Genomic DNA, 23381 nt, shown 5'->3' with positions numbered 1-23381 from the left:
TACAATAACTTTCTTCTTCTTTTCTATGGTCATACATAGGGGAAAGATTTCCTTTTGGTTAAGGAAGTTGTCCACTAATGAAACGGACCACACTGATGGCTAGTGAGGATGCTAGCCTGTCACAGAAGATAGTTCAAGAAAAGACTGGACAAGCCACATGAAAGGAGTGTTGTAAAGAGAATCTGGCTACCAGGCAGTGACTTAGGCTCTATAATTTCTACTGTCCTGTCTAACTCTGAGATTCTCTGATCTGGGGACAACTGACTCCCTCTGAATATGGTCTCTGTGAGAATGCTGCAAGAGTTAGGCAACTGGTCATTCAAAACAACTCCCAGGCCCCAACAAACATCAAAGGACCCAATAGCACAGGCGTCCACAGGCCTTTTGGTGGCCCTGAGTTGGAACAAAACATGAGAGCAAGCAAGAAACCCAACAACAACAATTTGTTGACAGAATCTAGAAGAAACTTTCCTAGCACAAAGGCAACACAACAGAATTGAAGAATCTAAGTATAGAAAGGTTTCTCATTCCACTTTTGCTGACTTTCACTGATTCAGAACTACAGGGAACATGCCAATCAGAAAACTGCTATTTCTGTACTTCCATAAGTATTTCTAGTTAAAACAACTAGGCTTATGGATCGTTCATCAGCTCTTGTGAATTATTCTCCTTTGATGTCCATTCATATATTATAACTTTGAAGAATTTCTGCACACAAAAGGGCATGGGGTATTGGAAAGAATACATCAACCCAGGCAGTAGCCACATGTCACAAGAAGACAGGACGATCTGTGATAGTAACGTTTCTGTATCTCATTTGCTCAAAGGATCTTTTCCTCAGCGCAGAAGGAAAAGAACTCCCGCAGACAGAGCCACAACTGATACAAGTCTGCTAGATGGTGGGCACATCAACCTACTGTCCAGTTCTAGACACACAATGAATTCAATAAACCCTCAGGTGAGCAGAAAGCAGAGCCACAGAGAAAGTCTATATACTTGGTTTGTCAACATACCCTGGAACCAGGTAGACTTCTTCACAGTTGAAAAAAAATATATTATTTTGTATTCTCCCCATGGCAAGCACTGTGCTGAGTGCTTTCTATGCATTATCTCATTAAATAATGAAAACAGCTCCATTATATGTATAACTCTTCATTTGTACAAATGATGAATTTAAACTAGAAGAGTAAAATTAACTACCCCAGAGACACATAGAGAGTAATTAGAGAGCTAGGATTTGAAGGCACACTGTCAAATATCTGAGTCTGTACTTTTAATAACTCTATTACCTTATTTGTGGTTGAGTCCATGGGAAAATTAAAACCTGTGGAACAATGAAGAGAAAATAAAGCTTTGTTATTTTGAAGACCTAAAGGAGAAACAGAATTTTGGAAAGTACTTACAATAAAAACTGTAACCTTTTAGAACTATTTTCTGTTTAGGAGAAAATCTTAAGCCATAGCTTCTTTGAAGCTGAAATATGTTGAAGTCATGAAGACCAGAACAGGTTAGGATGAAAGGGAAATTTGAAAACGGAGCACCACAAATTCTCACAAGGGGTAGTGCAGGCAGAACTGGGGGAGCATGAAACACATCAGTGATGGAGAATGAAACTGAGAAGTTCTAAAAATGCAAAGAAAACAACAGAGGGATGAAAACAATGCTTAAGATAATAGATGGGGAGGATAAAGAATAGAGATTCAGATTTGAAAGTGTTTAAAATACAAGGAAGGAAGAAACCAAAACAAAACCCACAGACATCCAAATATCTGAGCTGATAAAACACATGCATATTAGAATGGCTCACCACAGTCCAGCAAAAATCAATGAAAAAGACCAACACTAAATCTCAGCCTGGTGACATTTCCAGATTCTAAGTACAAAGAAAAATACTACAAGTATCCAAGCAGAAAATTTATGATTTCTTTGGAGGAACAATATCAGGCTGCTCTTGAACTTTCAAACTTTCAAAGTTCAAAAACATTTCCAAATCTACAGACTTCTAAGAGAAAAATGGGACATTAACCCAATATTTTTCTACCCACCTAAGCTGTCTGGTTTAGGGGAAGACAACAGAAAGGTATCCTCAGATATGGGAAATGTTCAGAAAACAAGCTTCCCACATGGTTTTCTTGAAAAGATTACCCACAGGCAGTCACGGAACTTATCAAAATGAAGATGGACAAAATGCCAATAGAGACACAATAGCAGAAAGGGATTAGACGTCTCTGTGGAAGAGCAACACGCAAAGCATCCAAACATCTTAATTTCTGCATATCGCCACTCCACACACCAGACTCTGTGGAGCTTATCATAATAATGAGCTTCCAAGAACATGAAGCTCCTGGCTTCTCCTCTCTCAATGTTATAGGGATAAAATCTAAATTAAAATTAATTGTTAACAGATTTGTGGAGGTGTAACTCACACCTCATATATTTTTTCTACTTAAAGTGTGCAATTCAGTGTTTTTAATATATTCAGAGATATGTGCAACCATCCCTACAGTCAATTTTAGGACATTTTCATTTCCCTAAAAAGGAACTTTGTACTCATTAGCTATCAATCCTGTAATTCCCATCCCCACTCCCAGCCCTACACAGTCACTAATCTACTTTCTTTCCTTTTTCTGCACCTGTGTATGAATGGAATCATATAACATGTGGTCTTTTGTGTTCAGCTTCTTTCACTTAGCATGTTTTTAAGGTTCATTCGTGTTGTAGCATGTATCAGTACTTCATTCTTTTTGTGGCTGAATGATATTCCATTGTATGGATATACCACATTTGTTTTTCTACTCTCGTCATCAGTTGGTAGGTATTTGGGTTATTTCCACCTAAAATAAAACAAATTCTTTTTTTTTAAATTGAAATGTAGTTGACTTCAGAGTTCCTGTTGTGGCTATGTCCTGTTAAGAACTGGACATAGGGTCCATGAGGATGTGGATTTCATCCATGGCTCTCTCAGTGGTTGAGGATCCAGCATTGTTGCAAGCTGTGGAGTAGGTCACAGATGCCACTCGGATCCTGTGTTACTGTGGCTGTGGCATAGGCTTCAGCTGCAGCTGATTTGATCCCTAGCCTAGGAACTTTCATATGGTACAGGTGCCACCCTAAAAAGAGTGTACACCCAAAATGTAGTTGACATACAATATTATGTTAATTTCAGGTATACTACATAGTGATTTGATGTTTGCATACATTATGAAATGACCACCATAAGTCTGATAACTATTTATCTCCATACAAAGTTATTACAATATTATTGACCATATCTCTTATGCTGTATATTACATCATTGTGACTTGTTTTTTCTATAACTGGAGGTTTGTACCTCTTAATCCTCTTTACCTATTTCATCCACCCATCTACCGCCCTCTCCTCTGGCAACCACCTATTTGTTCTCTGTATCTATGAGTTGATTTCATTTTGTTTTGCTTTTTAGATTCCACATACATGTGAGAGCATATGGTATTTATCATTTTCTGTCTGACTTATTTAACTTAGCATATACTTTCTAGATCCATCCATGTTGTCACAAACCATGTTGAATTCTTTTTTATGGTTGAGCAATGTTCTATTGTGTGTACATTTATATTTATTATATTATATATTAAAATATGCTATAATATATATATAAAATCTTTATCCATTCATCCATCAATGGACACTTAGGTTGCTTATATTTTTCTATTTCTTGGCTATTGTAAATAATGCTGCAGTAAGTATGGGGCATGCAGATATCTTTTCGAATTAGTGTCTCTGTTTTCTTAAGGTAAAAAGCCCAGCAGTTCTATTTTTAATTTTTTGAGTAACCTCCGTACTGTTTTCCATAGTGGCTTCACGATTTACATTCCCCCAACAGTGCACAAAGGTCCCTTCCCTTTTCTCCACATCCTTGCCAACACTTGTTATTTGTCATTTTTTTGATGATGGCCATTCCGACAGGTGGTGCATTTGTGATTTTAATTTGCATTTTTCCTGATGAATGGTGATACTGAGCATCTTTGCACATATCTGTGAGCCATTTGCATGTCTTCTTTGGAAAAATGTCTATATGGGTCCTCTGTCCATTTTTCACTTGTATTGTTGGTATTTTTGATGTTGAATAGCATGAGTTCTTTGTAACTAACACCTTTTTGGATATATCCTGTGAAAATATCTTCTCCCATTCCTTATGCTGCCTTTTTGTTTTGTTGGTAATTTTCTTCACTGTGAATTTTTTTTTAGTTTGATGTAGTCCTATTTATTTATTTTTTCTTTTGTTTCTCTTGTCTGAGGAGAGTGATCCAAAAAAAATTTGTTAAGATGGATGTCAAGGACCATATTGTTTATGTTTTCTTCTAGGAGTTTCATGTTTCAGGTCTTACATTTAAAATGAGTATGTAGAAATCTGTTGTGTTTCTGTACACTAGTAAAAAGTATCAGAAGAAGAATTTAAGACAATCCCATTTACAGTTGCATTGAAAAGAATAAAATACCTAGGACTAAATCTAAACAAAGAAGTAAAATACTTATGCTCTGAAAACTCTAAGTCAATGATCAAAGAAACTGAAGACAACACAAACAAATGGAAAGATATACTGTGTTCATGGATTAGAATAATTAATACTGTTAAAATGACTACACTACCCAAGACAATCTAAACATTCAATGCAATCCCTATGAAAATACCAAGACATTTTTCACAGAACTAGAAAAAAATCATCCTAAAATTTGTATGGAAACACAAAAGACCCTGGATAGCCAAAGAAATCTTGAAAAAGAACAAAGTGGCAGCTACCACAGCCCTTGGTTTCAAACTACATTACAAAACTACAGCAATCAAAACAGTACAGTACTGACACCAAAAAACCATATCATCAATGGCACAGAAAATAGAGAGATGAGAAAGAAACTCACATTTACATGGTCAATTAATACATGACAAAGAAGGCAAGACTATAAAATGGGGGAAAATCACTCTCTTCAATAAATGGTGACAGTGATGGGAAAGCTACACAGCATCATACAAAAGAATCAAACTAAACTACTTTCTCAAACTATATACAAAATAAACTCAAAATGGATTAAAGACATACATATAAAACCTGAAACCACAAAACAAATTTTTGAAGATGTTACGGTTTATCACAGAAACTTGAATTCAATAAATCCCTTTGGTAAGCTCTCTCAGGCAAGTCTATTTTTAAGACTATTTTAAAGACTAGTTTTAAGTCTATTTTTAAGATACCATATGTATGTATATATCTTATAGATTTATATAGTATCTTAAAATATAGAAATAGAGAAAGATACAAAAGGTCACTTTGGTTGTTTGGGATTAAAGGTAACATATTTTCTACATTTATGTATTTACAACATTTAAAGAAGTATATACTCTATATTTATATTAAAAGTAAAAGACTCATTCTCATGTATACAGTCAGCCTGCTATAATATTTGTTTTGAAAACACAAGGTTTTTTTTCTAATGTGATTAACCTATTAGGGAACAATTAGAACACCATGTGAATTTTGCTTATGCACAATTTCTTCTGCAAGAAGCACAGGTGAACACAGGAAACCACACCCTGCTCATGGGAGCCACACACTAATACACAAATCACATACCTGCACACACTTTGGATATTTAAAATAGCTACCTCAGTTCACCTTGTGTTACACAACACAATCATCAACATCTGGTGTTCAAATTTTCCAACAGATTTCGGGTAACCTTTCTTCTATTAATTCACGGAAACTCACAAGCTGTAACCTTTCCAACATCCATTTCCACAAGCAAGCTCTGGGTCTCTTTTCAGCCTAAATGCCATACTTCTGGTAGTATTTATGTTTTCTTAGCCATTTAATATGTGGAACATTGTGCTACTGTCTTTACCAGAGCCTTACTTTTTTTTTTTACTTAAAAAAAATGCTATTTATGTTTTAGAGTGCTGTACTCTTACCTTCATTTATCCTATAACACCTATGTTTTTTTTGTGTGATTTTGCACTGTGGGGTGATTTTTAGGAACACATGTGTTGAATCACAGCAGGGCTTACCGTTCATATAATATCTCTGAGAGACATGTACAAAACTTGTACCTCAGAGAGGCCCTTTTTTGATTTTCTTTTGCAATCAAAAACAAATTGATTTGAGAAATAAAGTAACAAGAACCAAACACTGCGACAAAAGACTCCAGATTTGAAACTTTCTACTTTCATGGAAACAGGACTCTGAGGAACCTCTGAAATATAGCTGGGCAGGGAATTGGAAGACATAACACCATTTACAATTAAAACTAGAATTCACACAGTTCTCAATCAAGGGTTCTTCTGGCAAGAGAGGATTAGCAGGACACTTGGCACAAAGAAAATGCTTGATATGGGAGTTCCCTGTTGTGGCTCAGCAGTAACGAACCCGACTAGTATCCATGAGGACTCGGGTGCAATCCCTGGCCTTACTCAGTGGTTTAAGGATCAGGTGTTGAGTGTAGGTTTCAGACAAGGTTCAGATCTTGAGTTGCTGTGGCTGCGGCTGAATCTACAGCTCTGATTCAACTCCTAGCCTGGGAACATCCACATGCCATGGGTGCAGCCCTAAAAAAAAAAAGAAAGAAAGAAAGAAAAAAAAGAAAATGCTTGATAAGTTAAATGCATGAATGAAAAATGGAATGTATGGACAGTTCGGTAGTGGGTGATATTTAGGGATGAAGGCTCTTTGCAGAGATACCTAGTGGTCTGAATCCAAATCTGAGATGAACACCAGCATTTCAGTCTGAAACAATTCACAGGTACAGGTGAAAACTAGCCAGGAGTTACTGGGGAAACCTCCCAGTTTTTTCTTTCATTGTGTACCAAGGCCTTCTAATTATTGTTGCTATCTCCTGTGCTGTAAAATATTTTATCAGTTGCACCACTTTGCAGCATTTTGTCTAAGCTCTTAACTGTCATAAATGCATCCAACCATCTGCCAATGTGGAATAATAAATAATTATTATGTGAGTGACTGATTTACTTGGAAAAACACGAAAGGCCTCTAAACCTGGAGTTTCCTGCCCCACATAATGTGCATGAAAGAAATGAGCGTCAGTAATCACTGTCAACAGTCTCTTGTAACTAAGAATTGAATCATTTATCTGTCCAGCATGTGTAAATTATCATCATCGTCTATTCCGAGGGAAGGCCTAACGGCAATTTATGTTATAAAAATAATAAGATATGAGGGCTTAATGGAAATCACTTCTTGTTGCCCTACCAGGGAATACCAGGCTTAGGCAGCAGCGAGAATCGCCTTCCTTACAAATCCAGGCATATCTGCCAGCTGTTTGTGGGTGACTTTCTTATTTGTATATTTTCTCTTACCTCCTCAACCAAACTAAGAGCAAAGAGCTTGCTTATCATATTTATGAAATGACATTTCCCTATCTGCTTTAAGGATCTTTCCCGTTATGACCAACAAAGATAATGCCAGGGAGCAAGTGAGTTCTAAGCACTGAATAATTGTAAATGTTCTGACATCCTCTGAAAATATTATCAGGGCTCTAAGTTACTCCATATCCATCATGTCTTCTCCAGGAGAGGTTGTGATATTTGTACTTTGTTTTTTCTCTAAACTAGACTGATTTTAAATTGAAACATTCTAACAGCCCTTGGAGTGTGCCAGTTTTCTTAGTTTCCTTGACCTTGAGGGTGTGTAGACTTTGGATGCCCCAAAGAAAGGGTTTGGAAAGAAGATACTTAAAAGTGCTTAAGAATGTGAAGTGACTTATTCTTTTCCTTCTATGGGCTGAGCCTTCTGGGCTTACCCCCCTGAAGCTATAGTGTCCTTTCTTATGCAGAGAAGAAAACATCCTGTTCCTTGCTTAATGGAAGAGATTTTTCACTTCTATCCTAGGTGAGTTCCCAAAATAAGCTTAGCTGCGTCAGCATGTCCAAGGGGCTAGTTGTGTACTGAAGCTGGAGGGTACAGTTTGGAGGATTGGGGATGCTTGTATGCTTACTGGAAAATGAAAAGCAATGCTCAAACCATTCTGTTCCTGAGAGACTGGGAAAAGTGGTCTCTTCCGGGATGAAGGCCCTGGGGATGTATGGTTAAGCATGGTTAGCCTTTACTGTATATCCTTTTAGAAAATCTGACTTTCAGAGTTCCTATCATGGAGCAGCAGAAATGAAACTGACTGGGAACCATGAGGTTGAGGGTTTGATCCCTGGCCTCCCTCAGTGGGTTAAGGATCCGGTGTTGCCATGAGCTGTGGTGCAGGTCACAGATGTGGCTCAGATCTTATGTTGCTGTGGCTGTGGCTCAGGCCAGCAGCTGTAGCTCCGATTAGACCCCTAGCCTGGGAAACTCCATATGCCACAGGTGCGGCCTTGAAAAAAAAAAAAAAAGAAAAAGAAAATATGACTTTTTTGTTTACTATGTGTACATTTTGCTTTTTAGTAAAATAATGTCATTTGCAGCAATGTGGATAGACCTAGACAATACTATGCTCAGTGAAATAAGTTAGGCAGAGAAAGACAAATACTATATGAGGTCATGTATATATGAACTCTAAAAAATAATACCAATGAATCTATAAATAAGAGAGAAACAGACTCACAGATTTAGAAAATAAATGTGTGATTATTAAAAGGGGAGAGAGAGGGAGGATGGACAAACTAGGGGTATGGGGTTATCAGATACAAACTACTATATACAAAATAGATAAGCACAAGGATTTACTGTATAGCACAGCGACTTATACCCATTGTCTTGTAAGAACCTAAAATGAAATATAATCTCCCAAATACCAAATCACTTTGCTATACACCTGAAACAAACATAATATTGTAAATTAACTGTATTTCAATTAGAAAAAAAAATTTAAAGCAAATTAGTTTTAGAATCTTGATTAAAGCTATCAGATGATGATAGTACAATGAGCTTCAAAAGGAGAAACAGGGTAGCAAAACCCAGGGGAAACCTTATGAACTCTTCCTTTGAGAGTCAAGAGGGTTGCGTAGAGTGTTGGGGGGTTAGTAGATATTGTCAGATATAGAGGAAGTTTAAAAAACACTCGGCCAGAAGGAGTTACATGAGTTGGACAAAATGGCACAAAAGAGAAATACTTGTTTGAGGGAGTGGTTTTTATTGCAGGCTGAAGCGTATTCCCCAGGGGAATCACTTAATGGGACAAATGCATCGTCTGGACTCTGGAATCAAATATATGGTAAATAAATAGATAGCTGGATTAAAAATAAATAAAGTAGGGGACACAAAAGATCAGCAAATGAAGACCTGGGAATCATAGTGCTAATCGGTTATTAAATAAATGAAATGGGGGCATCACTCTAAGGCATTTGTCCACATTGTAAATCTTGTGAAGCATTATATGCTGGTTGTTCTTTGCAGTGCATTTGGACCCTTCAGAGGTCTAGCATGGTTGTGTATTGGACAGATGCAGGGAGTGATGCCTGGACTATTCATTCATTTAGAGTTTCAAATCTAAATGCCTACAGGTGTTAGGTGGTGATAACTGGGGTGGAAGCAGGCAAGGTTAAGAAAATACCTGGGAATACTGATCTCTTCCCTAAAACTGTATGCTTTCTTTCATTTTCCATGGAGCACACAATAGTTTGTCAGTCTTTTCCTTTCTACTTTTTTGGAGACAGAGATATTTCTCTGTCAATAGATGCAGAAAAGAGCATTTGACAAAATTCAACATCCTTTCATAATTGAAACTATCAGAAACCTAGGAATAGAAGGAAATTTAATAAGGACTCTCTATGAAGAAATGCACGCCAGCATTATATTGAATGTTTTCTCATAAGAGATCAGAAACTAGTCAAGGATGTCCACTCTTAAGCTTCTATTCAATTTTGTTCTAGAAATTTTAGCAAACTCGGTAAGTAGGAAATGAAATAAAAGGCATTCAGATTTGAAAAAAATTAAAAATCCTATGATTTCCTACATGGAAAAACCACAGGGAATCTAAAAAAAAAAAAAAAAAAAAGCCTCTGGAACTAATAAGTGAGTTTGGGCAAGGTTGCACAATAAAAGATCGATATACAGAAATCACTGTATTCCTATATGCTAGCAATGAACAAACTATTATAAGTGAAAGTTTTTCAAATAAGAGCATTTACAACAGCTCCCAACTGTAGATATAACTCTAACAAAAAAAGTGCAGGATCTGTATACTGAAACTACATAATGCTGATGCTTGAGATCAGAGAAGACTTAAATAAGCAGGTACTGTGTCCATGGAGCGAGTCAATAGAGTCAACATGTCACTTCTCCCGAAATTGATTAATAAATTTAATTTAATCCCAATCAAAATCCCAACAGAATTCCCTATAGATACACACTAGCCAATTCTAAAATTTATATAAAAGTAAAGGAGCCAAAATAGTTAAAACAATTTTTAAAAGAACAAAGTTGGAGGACACACACTACCAACTTTTAAGATGTTATCATAAAGCTATGGTAGTTAAGACAGTATGGCATTGGTGAAATAATAGAGCCATATAGAACAGAAAAATCCAGAAATTTTCTAGTGTCCATAAATATCATCTACCAATTTTTAAGGTTTTGACTACAACTCAAAAGGAGTGCCTTCGACAAACAGCACTATAAAAACTAGATATCCATGTGCAAAAGAAAGATGAAATTAACTTGAAATGTATCATAGAGCCAAAACTCTTACAAGGAAACACAGAAGTAAATCTTTATGACCTAAGTAAGACAAAGACTTCTTAGATATGACATCAAAAGCACAAGCATAAAAGAAGAAATAAAGAATAGAAAAAAATGATGGGTCTTTATCAAAATCAAACTTTTTTTCCCCATGAAAAACACGATTACGAGAATAAAAAGATAAGCCACAGACTGGGAGATATTATTTGTAAATCATACATTCCATTAAAGGCTTATATCCAGTATATATTATTTTAAAAACTCTTAAAACCCAAAATAAATAAACAACCAATTTTATTTATTTTTTATTTTTTTATTTTTTTTGTCTTTTAGCTATTTCTTGGGCCGCTCCCCACGGCATATGGAGGTTCCCAGGCTAGGGGTCTAATCGGAGCTGTAGCCGCCGGCCTACGCTAGAGCCACAGCAACTCAGAATCCGAGCCGCGTCTGCAACCCACACCACAGCTCATGCAACGCCAGATCATTAACCCACTGAGCAAGGGCAGGACCGAACCCACGACCTCATGGTTCCAGTCGGATTCGTTAACCACTGCGCCACGACGGGAACTCCTAAACAACCAATTTTAAAAGCCAGACAAAATAGCTGAACAAACACTTCACCAAAGAAGATATATAATGCCAAATAAACACAAGATGCTCAATGTCATTGGTCATTAGGAGAATGCAAGTTCAAAAGAGGTACTCCTGGGTTTCCCACTGTGGCATACTGGGAATCCAACTGCAGTGACTCAGGTCGCTGTGGAGGTGCAGGTTTGATCCCCAGCCAGGTGCGGTGCATTAAAAGAACTGGTATTGCCATAGCTTCAGCGTAGTTCACAGCTTTGGCTTGGATTCAGTCCCTGGCCCAGGAATTTCCATATGCTGTGGGTGCAGCCATAAAAAGAAGAAAACACACACACACACACACACACACACACACACACACAACCATATACCTGTTAGAATGATTCAAGTTAAAAAAAAATACTACAATATCAGGTGTCAGTGAGGATGCAGAGAGGCAGTCTCTTACACTGTTGGAAGGAGTGCAAAATGTCATAAGTACTCTGACAAATATGTTGGTAGTTCTTTAAAAAGTCAAAAGCACACTTACCATAAGACTCAGTAATTCTACTTACAAATATTTTTACTAGAGAAATGGAAACTTGTGTTCATACAAAATAAACTACGCACAAATGTTTATGGCACCATTATTCATAATCAAATTCAAAAACCTGAAAAAGCCCAAATATCCTTCAGTAGATGAATGGATAAGTAAAGGATGATACACACATACAAGAGAATACTATTCTGAAATGAAAAAGAGCAAATCATTGACATACAATATGGATGAATCTCATATGCATTGTGCTAAGCAAAAGAACTTATCTCAAAAAGTTAAATAAATTTCATTTATATGACATGCTGGAAAAGACAAAATTATAGGAATGGAGAACAGATCAGTGGTTGTCAGGAGTTAGGAGTGAGGGCAGGACTTGATTATGAGGGAAAAATATGAAGGAATTCTTTGGGATGCTGGGCAGTCCTGTATCCTGTGTACAGTGGATACAGGAATTTATGCATGTGTCAGAATTCATGCCAAAAAGAGTATATAACAGTGAACTGTACCGTATGTTAACTTAAAATATGAATAAATTCATTTTTAAATAAAGCAGAAAAAAGCTGAATCAAATCAAACAAAAATCAGATATTTTCTGCAAATGAAATCCATCTGCAAACTGAATCCTCCCACGAACCTCCAGTTCACAGCTCCTAATGGAACAAACAGTCTGTTTAAGACAGCCTGTACTTAAGACTCCTTCTTTTGACCTCATTTCCTAAAATGAGGCCCAGAGAGGGAAAGACAATTGCCAAAGCCACACAGCTAGTCCATCATGCAGTCCTCAGATTGAAGTCAAGTCACCTTGCTCTTGCTCCTACTTACTCCCGCTCTTCATCTGTGATGCAGGTGTGTCTAGAGGGCTGTACACCTGAAGATGTCCTAGCATCGAACCTCACTCTCAACCACGGGTTTCTGAGAAAGAACAGCGGATGTAAGAAATGCACCTCATGAGCAAAAGAGCAAATTCCTCAAGGTTCAGCATGTACAAGAAGTATATTAAAAATTATGACCTCAACAAACGATTTGAGTCAAAGTCTGGGAACGACAGACTTCGAACGATTTAACTGTTGAAATAATTCTGTCAAAAAAATTAGCCGTATTACAAGGAAGGCTGTGGGCCCTGATGGGTCCCCAGCAGAGACATGTCTGCTCAGGGCTGCTATCGATTCTGAAACAATCTCGCACATGATAAATGAGAATGTGCTTAGGAGAGGATTCAGTCACGAGAGCCCCCAGATCAATCAGCTTGTCAACAGGCAGACAAAATTCAATTTTTATTCTTAGTAAACTCTTATTTGGTGGCAGACCATCGTTTCTGTGGAAATTGCTTCACAAAGGCCGAGGGGCAGGCATGAGAACATGGAAAAAGAGAATCTTTTCAAAGCATGTTAAAAAGGGAAGAGTTGGGGTTGACGGCGTAGAGTGAGGAAATGCGATCATGGGCAGGGGCTACCCAGCCCACCTTCTCTACCCAAAAGGACTAGTGAGGGCCCACTTTCTGTGTCCTTCTCTAGCATCTGACCCAACCACCTTGGAAGGAAACACTTAGGACCCCAGGCTTATAGACAAAACTCAATGACCCCGTGACAGAGATGGACCTCCTATTCAATTAGTTTCAGCCATACAAAACGCCCCTTCAGTAAGTTTTTATTTTAAAAAGGTCAAATGTTAGGCATTTTTATGTGATTAAATCAAACAGCTCTTTTTTTTTTTTTTCCTTATCTTCCTTGGCCATGATATTTGGAACTTTATCTTTTTTTCGCATGAGGTTCATTTCTTATGTCTGCTATTCTTTCTCAAAAATCCGTGGTTGAGAGTGAGGTTAGATGTTAGGACATCTTCAGGTATACAGTTGAGGCTTTTTTTCTTCTTCTTTTTTTTTTTTTCTGGTCTTATACCCTTTCAAAGTCACCCAAGAAATTAACTTCAGCACTGGGACTAGGGCTGAGGATTCTTGACTTCCAGAACAAAGCCCTCTCCACCATTCTTTGCTGCTTCTTCCCAAAGAGAGAGACGTGTTCTCCATTTGGCTGCCAGCCTTTGCGTCAACACACATACATGGAAAACTACACTGTGCCAGGCAGTGAGCAGTGGTCCCACCTTGTTCTTGCAGTCCAGTAGGTGACCTAGACCTTGAAGGAGCAGAAGCATGCATCAAATAATTATGAGTGTACACAGCAATGCAGAGGTGGTGTTTAAGAACACTGCAAACTGCACATCACACGGGACCTCATACACCCTGAGGGATAAGCAGAAGTCCCTGAGGAGGCCGATCTTAAGTTTAGATCTGAGAGACAGAAGGAAGTTAAAAGACAACGGTGGAAGGAAGGAAGGAGGACAGAGGTGTCTAGAGAGAGCATTCCAGATAAAATAGTCTGTGCAAAGGTACTGGGGTGGCAGTTGACACAGATTGTGGGGCTCATGTGCTCAGAAAGAGGAAACAAGGAGGAGGGAGTGTTATGACATATTGGTGAGGAAGGCAGCCCTACATCCTATAGGATCCTATAGACCTGCTATACCGCAGTTCCCCTTTTCTGTAAAGTTTGGGCAAGGATTTTCAGGAGCCTTCTGTCTCATTCAAACATACAAAACTAGAAGAGGAGGGGACCAGGGAGGGCGAGTCATCGTCTATGTTCAGGCCTCTTTCAGAGAGAATTCAGCACAGACAGCTATCATTTCAAGAGTGTTTCTGAAGTTTTCCTGCTTCAGAACTGTACTCAGTCACCCAGAGCCAGCTCTTCTACAGGCTGGGAGGCCTCTGACTGCTCCCAGGTCCTGCTTCAGTTCTGTGCCCCTGTGTTCCCTGCTCCCTCCTAAGTACTCACAATGACCCAGTGGCCACAGCAGGTCTCCAAACTCCTGCCACGTTGCCATCAGCCACCCCGTTCACCTAGGGTTTTAGGCCGGTGGAACCGAACTGTTCAGGAGGATGCATGTGGCTTTGAAGAAGTTTATCAAACATTTTCTTCACAAATCCTAAGCATTGATAGAATATGATGAGAAAATAAATGCTGATTCTGAACCAAGAAAAGGGCTAAGTCTTCCTTCAGATCATCAAAAACCCTGATGTCAATGACTGAGAGAGCACAGGCTTGTACAGTATTCATTGCACTTGGGGAAAATAAATGGGTCTCCACCATTACTGAACTTGAACTCGCAGGAACTAGACACTGACATGAACAATCATCACTTGGATGGCCTCCTCGAGCCTCATTATGTAAGAAGGCAGAGAAATTTCATCCAAGAACATGCAACCAACTTACAAGATGGCAGCCTTACTGAGGCGTAGTGGAAGTATCTTTCTAATAAGAGTTAAAATTCAGGCTAGCTTTTCCAAAGCCTTTGGAAGAGTTTTCTCTAACCAACAGTACTTTATCTTTGGGGCTTCTTTTGCTCATTTCATAAGCTATACTAAAATACCATCTTATCTTTCATTCTTTCCAATAAAGTGAGCTCTTATATCTTCCCATTCAAAAGGGAAATATATTGGTTGGGTCTAATAACACCAGGGCTAAAGGGATGGAGCTGTGCAGAGCTCTGCTTTTCCCCTGGACCACATTCCACAAACCAGGGCCCTGACACCCTCTGATCAGTTAGCCCCGGGTCTGCTTCCCAGACTTGGCTTTTCCTGCAGGTCTGCTTCCCCGAGAGTGGATGGCGCGGCTCAGAGTGCATACCCCAGGCCTGAGGGGGAGCCAAGGGGTGGCCCTTTAAAGAGGGAGAGACAGAAATGAGAAATAAGCCAGATTGTCCACATTCAAAAGCAGGAGGCTCCCTGCCATGTGGGAGGAAACTGGTGATGGAAGAGAAGGCAGGTAGACTGGGCACCACAGGCAGAGCAAGAGGTCCCTTCTCCAGAAACTGGCCCCTTCCACCATGCAACTCAGAGCAAGAGGTCCCTTCTCCAGGAACTGGCCTCTGACACTGTGCAATTCTGAGCAACCGTGACATATAACTGTCAAGGACAGATCGTAGTAAACAGTTTGTTGGCCTGATTTACTATTTTAAATATCTAAATATATGGCACATATGCCTCCTTTGTCTTTTTCCCTGCACCCCAATGAATGTGACAGCTGAGCCTACAGCATTCATACACTTTATATGATATTTTTTTGTCTTTAGTCTTACTCCTGTCTCTAGTCCTACTCTTTATGTCTTGTCATACTCTTTTTTGTCTTTAGTCACCTGGCTAAGGTGGCAGAACTAATCTGAAAGCACTGATAATCCCCAAGCAAGGGTGATTCAAAAGCTTTTCTGTCTGGATTCAGGATTTTGTATTTCAAATCCCATGTATTTGAATATTTAAGTATATACTATATGCGATATATATAGCATATAAATTGTGTGTGTGTGTGTGTGTGTGTAAAAGGAAACACTGTCCATTTTCCTCTGTTCTCTACTCTCTGAATACTCACAATATTTCTGGTCACTACATATGTGTCTTTATTCCCTGCCCCCTGCCCCCCCAATTCTCTTACTTCAGTGGGATGTCCTGCAACTCAATTCAGTTCTAGCACATCTACCAGTGTTAGCACAGATCCCCTCCCTGCTGGGTTCAGGTCTCAATCCCACAATGCTTCTTCGGCCTCAGATGCCACTTGCAAGTCCCAGGTTATCACTTGTATTTCTGACCAATGGGTGATGAGTCAGGAATACTTACCCACAACCCCTCTTTGGGTTCAATAGTTTGCTAGACTGTTCACAGAACTCAGGAAAACACAGTATTATAAAGGATACGACAAAGGTTACAGATGAACAGCCAGAGGCAGAGGTTCACAAACTGATTTCCAGAAGGGTCCTGAACCCAGGCAATTCTTTACCCATGGAGTTGGGATGTGCCACCTTTCTGGTGTGTAAATGCATCACTAACCCAGTTCTCCACACTCTGCACTTTAGGGATTTTTATGGACACTTCATCATGTAGGCATGATTATTTACTCAATCTCTAGCCCCTTACCCCTCCCCAGAGGATAGTGAGTGGTGCTAGGAGTGCCAAGCTTCCAATAACTGCTTTGCCTTTCTGGTGACCAGTCCATTCTGCAGTTATCCAGGAGCCTCATTAGAACCAAAGATTCCCCTATTACGCTAGAAATTCCAAGAGAAGCTCTGTGTCAGGAACCAAAGTGGAAGACCAAATTTCAGAACACAAAGATGCTCCTAGCACCTTTACCACTTAAGTAGTTACAAAACTTCAGGAGCTCTGGCTGGAATCTGGGGGTGAACATTCCAAAATATTGTTCTTGTCATATCAGTATATCACAATAGGTAAATGATCAAATGGTCTTTGAAAACCCATCTATATGCCAAATCGCGTTTGTTCCAGATCAGCGATTACCTCGTGATGGGCCAAAGTATGGGAGTTAGGAGCGTTAGAGACCAGGAAAAGCAGGCACTGCACATCACCAGCGAAATTCTCCCTCTGGAGGTAATGAGAACTGGCTCTAGTAATTATGTATATCTTGGTTTTATTAAACACCTTGCAGAACAAAATGGCATGGGTAGGATGCCACTGAAAATGTCTAGGGCCGGCTGCAGATAAACAAGAAGCATCTAATTCCAGAGGTGACTGGAAAGAAAGATGCCTTGCCTTGAAAGCTGCAGCCATGCCTCACATGGAGCTCCGTTCTTCCCCTCAGAACCTCCCGGGGCCCTCCCAGGTCACCCTCTTCCTCAAAAAGAGGTGTGCGTGGGGGGGTAGAGAACGGATGGCACAAAGATCAAAGGATCTTTCTTACAGGAAACCTTGAACAAACGAAAGCTTTGGAGGAAAGAGTGCACTCTGCTGCTCTAATTCTGTAGGAAATGAGAGAAGTATTTCATTTCAGGGCTGTGTTTTAACATGAAAAATGACCCATATTCTTTATCCATTAAACTATTAGTACATCCCAGCATCGTGGGTCTTAATAACATTTTCTTAAATAACTGTGAAAGCCTATTGGTTTTATTTCTTCCAGAAAGGGGAAAAAAATGGAAAAGAGGAAAAGATAACATATTGGACTCAGGGATCAGGCTAATTAAAATTGTAAATGCCAATAATGATATCTGACATTTCTTTTCAACAATAACTGATTATTGTAAGCACTCCCCCAATAGCTATTAAATCTATCTCTGCAAACCTCATTTTTTCACATTTGGAATATCTAACACAGATCATTTGTCCTATCCCCTTCCATTAGTCTATGTATAAATATATATTCGGGGAATGGTATGGCTTATGTTTTGTCTAATTAGAGTATCACATTCCATGTTGAAAGCAATATTAAGTTACATTTAAGGAAACAAGAATATTATATGTTAAAAACCAGAATAAAGCTACACATCTGGTATATTTTAGTTGTGGGATATGTAATATCTCTATCCTTCCCCAATTCTGTCTACTGGAAACCAAAATGAACAACTTTAGGAAGTGTTTCCTTTCTGTTGAAACCTGAAGCCTAAACAGAGTGCTTGGGAAATAGATTGAAAATGGATGTGGAAAGATCAATAGTTATTGGAACAAGGAGATTAGAGATTGGAGCCTAAGGAAGAAAAGATGCAGCTCTGAAGGATCTGGGAGCACATTTCGGGTATGTGGGGACTGGGGTGGGGGGAGGTTACTGAAAATATCCCTGAAGAACAGCCCGCGGTCAGCACAGGATGCTGGAAGGTGAATCAGCCTACGGATGCGGCCAGGAGGTAGGTGGAAAGAGCTGTGCCTCAAAAGTGGGGATCAGGCTTCCCTCTGGTCCTTGTTGCTTGCTTCCGACTCTCAACCTTGTTGAGCAGGACATCAGTCACCAAGCAAAGGAAGGGTTTCCTTGGTGGAAGGAAATGTGTAACTGTCTATGGATGGTGCAAAGTCTCCAAAATAAACTGGATGAGGGCCATTCCACAGAATAGGGATATTTCAATGTTTGTCACCAAATGGTTTTTCAAGGAGAAGAAGGGAGATGAGGGAGCACATTTTATCAGTCCGGATTTATTGATAACCTTTTTTTTTGCCTTTTAGATTTTTATTTGAAAAGACTGTCCCTTTCTTGAAAACATTAATGACTGATAAACATTTTAGGTAACTGAAATGAGGACTGACTTAAAGATTATATTATACTGATGTAACCATATACTTCTAATACCATGTAACCATATACTTCTATTACCCAACATAACTGGGTATCTTACCATGGTAGAATTCAAGAAATGGTTCTGTAGGAAAGAAAAACAGATCTCTCTTTCCTCTTCTCACTGTTTATTACTGAGCACACATACCCAGAAATGAAACCTTGAGTGAAAATACAAAAAGTGTAAATTATGAAGCAAAATATGTGGATTATGTTATACATGAGAAATTTCCTGTTATCTGTCCTATGTGGAAAGGTGACAAATAGGAAGAAAAATCAACATATTTGGAATCAAGAGGCCATAATTGGTTATAATTCTCTTGAGATATCTTTTTTACTCATAAAGGAACCTTATGAAAAAGCAACTGTGCTAACGTCCATCCTGCAGATGTGAAAACTGAGGTTTGGAGAGGTCCAGGAAATCTTCCCAAGAAAGTACGATTAGTAAATGGCAGGATGGGTTTAATTCAGGTCCCTGCCTAGCCAGAGACTCATTTCCTGCCACTCTCCCCCTTGACCGATATAGTGCAGTCACACCCTCCTTTCTGTGCTTCAGATGTGCCAAGAACCATCCTTCTACAGGCTCTTTTCATCTGAGAGTCCCTCTGCCTGGAAGGATGGCTCTTTTTCATGAGTCTGTTTCCACATCAGAGTCCCTCCCTGTCCACACTTGCTAAATATTCCCTATGCTCTCGCTCGAGGTCCAGTCCCTCTGCACCACACTCCCGGCCTCCTGCCCTTCTCAGCACGTCTCTCTCTGAATTCTCTTCTGTATGTCTGTGCTTTCTGGTGAACTGCCAGTCAGCTTGACTAGAATGCCAGCTTTTTAAGTGCATGTCAGTATCCCCAAGGCCTGGCACAGTGTCTGATACACCATGGGTATTCGCTTCATATTTACTGAATAAGTGAGTGAATGAATGAATGAACAAGAGAGGTTTCTAGCTCAGGTTTATCAAAACCTGAAACCTGAGCTTAATCTCCTCTCCAAGGCTGACTCTTTTTAAAAGAGCACAGAGACTTTGAAGCAAGGGTTCTACTTTAAACAATTGCTGTGACAGCGTTCTGGAAGGTTGGCGCGTTGGGGGTTGTTAGCACTTTTTCCTTGCCCAGAATATCTGTTGAGTGCCAAGTGACCAAAAAGTCCACTGTGAAGCTCAGGGGAAACTGGGCTTATGAAAAAAGATGTCACCAAGAGTCACAAATCTTCCAGGAAAGAAGAAAAAAGAGTAAGAACACAAGAAAGCTCTCTTTATCTCCCTTTAGTTCAGCCAGAGAAGAGTTAATAATACCTGCTTCAATCTATTGGGCAGCTCTCATGTGCCAGTCATAATGATGCCGAGGGCGTGTGTGATCTCTTTGCGTGACCATCACCACAACACATGGAAACTGCTACTCTTAGACACTGAGGCTCAAAGACATTAAGCAGCTCGGCCAAAGTCATCCAGTCTCTGACTAGCTTGCTGAGACTCAACACAAGTGTGCTGTCTTTAGTGCCTGGGATGGTCTAAAGTATTGGACCATCAGGTTCGGAGAAGAAGAAAGAGGACTAGAACGAGATCCTCCAAGTAGAAGGACTATGGTGGGCAGCTTCTCAAGCTAACGGAGCTCCTAATAGCATGAGAACTGCTGCATCTAGACGAACTTCTCAGCTGCGCCCCAAACTCACTATATGGACATGGTCTACACAGTCAAAAGAGAGAATGGAAGCAACGGTTAAATGTTATCTAGCTGGCTCCTTCTCAATAATGTACTGCTTCCCAAAGAGGGGGATCCCAACCAAGCTTTGTGTAAATCTTTGGCCATCAACCAAGAATTTTCATTCTGGCCATTAAAAAGAATTCTTCGGTGGCTCCCCAAAAGTGAAGAGACAGCCGCCAAATGTAATGGATTTCTAGCTCTCCAGTCTGTGTGGACAGAGACACGATCGAATCTGTGTTTACTGTCTCCCCATGGCTTAGCTGGCTGCACGTGTCTGTGGAAGTGGTTCCCAGAAGCCCAAGGTAAGCCAGTCACCATGCTAAGGCCAGTCCTTGTAAAATCCCCATGCCTTCCAGCAGTCCCCCCAAGAATGCCTATTTATCTCATTCATCCTCCATTTCATACCCCTGTGGCCCTACCAGGTGCAGGAACATAACTCATAAGAAATATTAACATTAGCTGTTTATCATGGAGCTTGCAAAACAGAAAAGCAATAAAAGTGCAAGCACACTCACTCAATTACCATTGAAATAGATATCACAAAAATTATTCAGTGTCAGAAATCTAATTTTGTATGATATTTCTATATATTTCCACTGCTAATTTTTCTTCCCTCCAGTATTAGTGAATTAATATGCTTCAAATGCCCCTCTAGCTACCCTGGAAAAAAAAATACTACTTATTTAGTTGAGCTACCCAAATCCATTAGACAAATTTCCTTTACAGCAAAGCATTGATGAATGAAATGTCTCATGCTAATGTAAGAATAATCAATTTAGAATGCTTATGACAATTAACAAAGCTGAAGATACGCCTTGAAGGCTCCATGCTTTGTCAGCCCTGATTTGGATTAAACTTGCACTAATGGGATCATTTTTCTTCCAAAAGGTATTCTTTTTAGGCAGACCTATCAATTAATATGAATTATGCATGTATAAAAGTACTAATGTCATTAATTAGACAAATTAATTTTTATGATGCAGTGGATAGACTAACACTAGATTATATGTGATAACTTCCCCACGGCGCCCGCCAATTTGAAATAAATGAATAGTTTATATTTGCGTGCTTTCCAAAGACTCAATCGGGAGGCCGGTCTGTGGGCGGGAGATGGTTGAGATGCTGCATATTCTTGACGATCTTCTCAACCAGAGGGGTCATTCCTGAGACAGCAGAGCCCAGATTTCAACAGGGAGGAACTTTAGAGAATAATCCTACAGGGGGTCATGGGGGACATTGGTAAACTGTAACCATTTGTTCCCGCAAGCTTAATCGATTGTCTTCTCCAAGTGTACCTGCTGTGCCCAAGCGGGCTAAGAAACAAATAAAGCTCAGGTGATAAAGAGCAGGGAAGGGGGCATTTCCCTATTGTTGAATTGTTAATGTCCATCAAATTTGGTACTAGATTTACGTTCTAACTCTGGTCTAAGTTCTAACTCCTTAATTAGAATCTGCTATATGCATTCTCAAATCCTTGAAAACTTTGATTTCCTCAAGCCTAGTACTCTATCCAGTGTATAACAAGGAGTTTCCATGTGGCTCAGCAGGTTATGAACCAAACTAGTATCCGTGCAGATGAGGGTTCGATCCCTGGCCTCGCTCAATGGGTTAAGGAGCCAGCATTGCTACTAGCTATGGTGTAGGTTGCAGATGTGGCTCGGTTTCCACCCCTCATCCTGGAACTTCCATATGCCACAAGGGTGACCCTAAAAATGAATACATAGATAAAGTGTATAAGAATGAGGACCGGGGAGATTCAATATTTTTAAGTTTACCATCACCTTCTTCATCCATATTGTAAGAAGACTTCTGATTACAACGAGTGACCACCACCAGGAAAGCAAATCTAAAAGTATTTTACTTCTTTTACACCTTTTTACTCTTTTAGTCCTTGTTTTGTAGAAAGAACTAGAAATATGGATATATTTTAACTTTGTAGCCTGGAATTATTGATGAAGACATATCCTAAAGTCAAACCAGCACATCCCATCAGGGCAAGACTGGCAGGAACTGAAGTATGCTGATGTGACCTAGGTGATGTCTCAAAGTTGGGTACCGGAGGTCAAATGTAACTTCTCATTCAAGGTTCACATAGCTACTGTCTGGTCCCTGGTAAATGCTCAAAAATACATGTTGAGAAAACTGATTCATTTTTCTAAGGACAGGGTATGGGCTCTAAAAACCCATACCCAAGGGGCATCACAGACACTTACTCTACATTCTAAGGGTTCTTTGTTACATCAGTGAAAGCAAGCCCTTCAGGGAGTTCCTGTCACAGCTCAGTGGAAACGAATCTGACCAGCATCCATGAGGATACAGGTTCTATCCCTGGCCTCGCTCAGTGGGTTAAGGATCCAGCATTGCCATGAACTGTGGTGTAGGTCACAGATGCAGCTTGGATCTGGCATTGCTGTGGCTGTGGTGTAGGCCAGTGGCTACAACTCCAACTTAACCCCTAGCCTGGGAACCTCCATATGCTGTGGGTACAGCCCTAAAAAGACAAAAAAAAAAAAAAAAAAAAAAAAAAAAAAGAAAGAAAGAAAGAAAGGAAAGGAAAGCAAACCCTTCAGGACAGAGAGTTCTATTTCAAATCATGAATCTGCCATATCCTCGCTGTCTGACCCTGGGGGTTCACTTCTGCCTCACTGGGCTGTTGTGAGGTTTCAGTGGTGTGTGATCAGCAAAAAAATGTGGTGCCTGTGGGCCTTCCCAAAGAATCATTGCCTTTAAGATGTGGAGCAAGGCATGAGAGGTACTGGCAACTCTTAGAGAAAATGTTGCAATTGCCTAGAGCTAAATACCTCCTTT

Source organism: Sus scrofa, chromosome 6 (genome assembly GCF_000003025.6).
Source record: "Sus scrofa isolate TJ Tabasco breed Duroc chromosome 6, Sscrofa11.1, whole genome shotgun sequence".
In the NCBI taxonomy this organism is placed as follows: domain Eukaryota; kingdom Metazoa; phylum Chordata; class Mammalia; order Artiodactyla; family Suidae; genus Sus; species Sus scrofa.
The sequence above is the reverse complement of the archived record's forward strand: the minus strand, read 5'-3'. Positions refer to the sequence as shown.